The following is a 3,887-nucleotide window of genomic DNA, read 5'->3' as shown; positions in this document are numbered from 1 at the left end:
TCTCACCAGCCCCATTGGCTTAATCTTTTAATGGCAAGGATTCCATGTGGCAGTGGGTGCTTTGTCTTCAGAGAATGATGGACACCTCCAACCCAGCAGAGCATGGAGTATAAGGGGCATCTGTGAGACACTGGCCCCATGGAGCTAATAAGGAAGGAAAGGAGCCTGGGTGGGTTGGGAGAAACAGAGGTAACCAGGAGGATCTCAATGAAACTGCATAGACAGAAAGTCTCTAAGTAGGGTAAAGACCTTCTCATGCCAGGTTAGACCAACAACCACCCCCCTTTCCACTTCTGGTCCCCTGTGTCAGTCTTTTGTTTCTCCTATGCCTGGAACATTCTCAACCTGCACCTTGCCCTTCAGTCTGTCTGAAACCTGCTCACTTTGCAACCTCAGATATTGTGTCATTCACACAGCCCACAGCCTCAGCGATGAAGCCCAGCATGAGTCAGATGAAGCTGTGGAAGGATATTTCATTCTGGGCAGACACTGAGGTGCACTGCAGTCTGTGCGGAGGTGCTGGTCATGTTCAGGGGAGCATACAGAGGAGGTGGTCTAGGGCTTAGCAGAGATAGGAATGTAAAGAATGACAGAACGTTGGTGGGGAAAGGTGATCAGGGCAGCTGAGAGTCTAACTGGCAATGTTCAGTTAGGAACCCATCTTCCCCTGACAGTAGAGACAGAGGTGATCCTTTCCCATGAAACATCAGAAGAGAAAATGTCTGAGAACAACACTCTCCTGACTGATGAGAGATGCACTGATGACTCAGAAGGATGGGAGAAGGATTTCCAATCTTAACCCCATGCCATTTTATTTGTCAGTACTGGAGACTGAATGCAGGGCCTTGGCTCTGAGCTCTATCCTGGCCCTCTTTATTTTATTTATTTATTTGTTTGTTTGTTTGTTTGTTTGTTTATAGACAGAGCCTCACTAAATCACTAAGTTGTCCTCACTGGGCTCAAAGTTGTAATCCTCTTACCTCAGCCTCCCAGATGATGGGATTACAGATGCACATTCATCTGAGAGCTCCCAGAAAGGAACAGAGCTGCTGCAGGGGGAAGCCAGCCTGGGCACTGGGCACCTTGTGACAACATTTGAACAGCATCCTTAGGGGCCGAGAGCTCTGCACTTCTTGCTAAGACTCTCCCCCCGACCCCTGCCATGGCTGCCTCCAGCCCCTGCTCCCCATCATAGCTCATCCCATTGTATTTTGTTGTTGTTGTTGTTATGGTTTATATGGTCTGTTTTTTTGGGTTTTTTTTTTCATTGTTGTTGTTTGTTTGCTTGCTTTTTTTAATGTATTTAGTACAGGGTCTCACTACAGAGATCAGACTCATAGTAATCCTCCTGTTTTCAAGCTCACAAGTGCTGGGATTACAGGCATACGCCATCACATCCCCTCTCAATCCAAGTCTCAGTGCACCATAGGGGTGGGGCTGCCACAACATGCTGGGGATCCACGCTGGGAATTGAACCCGGTCCCTGTGTCTGCCTAAGCAGGTGCTTTAGTCTGCTGAGTTCAATCCCCAGTTCCACCAAAAATAAATAAATAAATAAATAAATAAATAAAGACAATATCTCTATGTAGTTCACGTTGACGTTAAGCTGAATATGCAGTCCAGTATAGTCTCAAATTTATGGCTATAACTGAATGTGGTGGTGTACTCCTGTAATCCCAGCACTCTGGAAGTTTAGACAGGAGGATCTCTGTGAGTTTGAGACCAGCCTGAAAGCTACCAAAGTGAGCAAAATGCCAGCTCAAACTGGCACGTGAGACCCTTTCTAACAAAAAAAAAAAAAGTATGGCTATAATCCTGCCTCAGCCTCCAGAGTGCTGGGATTACAGTTGCACAGCGCCACACCTGACTTGTGTTGATTGCTTTGTCTCCACTGCGATGACTGGATAACTCCCTGACCCATATCACACAGAGCTGTGATGCTCTAAGGTCAGTAAAACTCAACAATTCTGTGAAGTCTATCAGTGCATGAGTTCCCAGACACTTTTAGATCTTAGCTAAGCAAATGGGACTTGTTGGAGTTGACCAGATAGCTCAGCGGATTAAAAGCACCTGTTTAGGCAGATGCAACAACTGGGCCTCAAGACCCAGCTTGGATCCCAAGCATACCATGTGGCCCTTGCCCCCGGGCATGCTGAGCCGTGACTGAGACTAGGTGTGGTGGTGCACACCTATAATCCCAGCCCTTGGGAGGCTGAAAACAGGAGGATCATGATGAGTCCAATCTGTGTAGTGAGACCCTGTAAACCCTGTACTAAACCCATTTAAAAAAAAAAAATGGGGCTTTTGCTCCTATCTCTACATTTATCTGGAGAAAGCAAGAAAAACAGTCAGGATTAATTGGGTGGAGGCTCAGAATCAACACTCTGATTGGAAAGCACTATCTGATAAGGAAGAAAAGATCAGCAGTCAATAAAAACCTCTGAAGATCCATCCTGGGTCCTGGATCCTGGAGCCCCTGCCTGTGTTCCTGTGAGGCTGAGCACCCGGCCACTTCATCCAGCCCTGGTGAGTCACCACCTTTTTTGTCACAGGCACCCGGTCTACCCCATCCAGTCTCCCATGTGACATGAGGGCTGGGATGTCATCAATTTGTCTTCTCCATAGATTTAGTTGAACAGATATGAGCTAAGATTTTTGCCTTAGAGTGCAGATTTTTATTCATCTAAAATAGATTCTTTTTTTTTATGTATTTAGTACAGAGTATACAGGGTCTCACTACACAGACTGGACTCGTAGTGATTCTGTTTGCAGCCTCCCAAGCACTGGGATTACAGGCAAATGCCACCATGCCCAGTCTCAATGCTGTCTCAATGTGCCCTAGAAGCAGGGCCGGCACCGGCATGGCAGACCAGGGATCCCCCATGGCCCCTGCATCTGCCTAAGCAGATGCTTTACTCCGCTCAGCTATCTGGCCAGCCCTAAGCAGGCTCTTTAATCCACTGGGTGTACTCCATCAGATTAACTGTGCATGAATTTCACCATTGTCCACTAGTGTCGCTGTGAAATGGCTGTGACGCTGAGAAAAGAACAGAGAAAATTACATATCTGTAGACATGGAAGTTCACAGTAAATAGATACTTTTATCAGTTACATCATGAAAGATTATAATGGGGGTTGATAACAGCAGTAAGGACTTGGCTGTAGTGACACTTCAAGGCCAGACACATAAAGTACACTGAACAAGATAGCAGAAAACCTAAGATTTGGAGGGTTTAGTTTACTTGGGTTTTTCTTTTCTTTCTCTTTCTCTTTCTCTTTCTCTTTCTCTCTCTCTCTCTCTCTCTCTCTCTCTCTCTCTCTCTCTCTCTCTCCCTTCCTTTTGTATTTGTGGCTGGGTAAACCTTAAACTCAAGACACAGTCAGGTTGGCTTTGAATTCCCAGTGACCCTCCATCCCCGCTAATCCAGGGTGCTGGGATTAGAGATGTGTGCTGGGATTAGGGGTATGGCCACCACACCTGGCTGACAGCGGGACATTCCCAGGGACAACACCCAGGGAGATGCTGACAAGGCTTCTGGACTTCTTGCTGGGAGAACTGAGGAAGGTCAAGTCATCTGCCCAGGGTCACACAGCTCCCTGAGGGGAGGCAGCAAGAGAGAAGTTCATGAGGGACAGAAGCCACTCAGCTCTACATATTTTCACCTACCATAAATCACCACTTCACTGGGTGTCTTAGTCCATTGTGGCCTGTGCACACCCCTCCCCTCCACTCTCAACACTTGGTCCTTCACCCTTTGACCTCACCTCAATGTTCTGAAGATAAAGACTGGGAGGCCTCATTGCCCTTAGTGGACAGTAAGTGTGGGTGACAGAGGGATGACTGGGAAAGGGTGAGTGGGGCCTGGGTTGCAGCAGGGTGGTGGGGC

The sequence above is a fragment of the Octodon degus genome, unplaced genomic scaffold (assembly GCF_000260255.1).
Source record: "Octodon degus isolate 3935 unplaced genomic scaffold, OctDeg1.0 scaffold00343, whole genome shotgun sequence".
In the NCBI taxonomy this organism is placed as follows: Eukaryota; Metazoa; Chordata; class Mammalia; order Rodentia; family Octodontidae; genus Octodon; species Octodon degus.
This window is presented reverse-complemented; position numbering follows the sequence as displayed.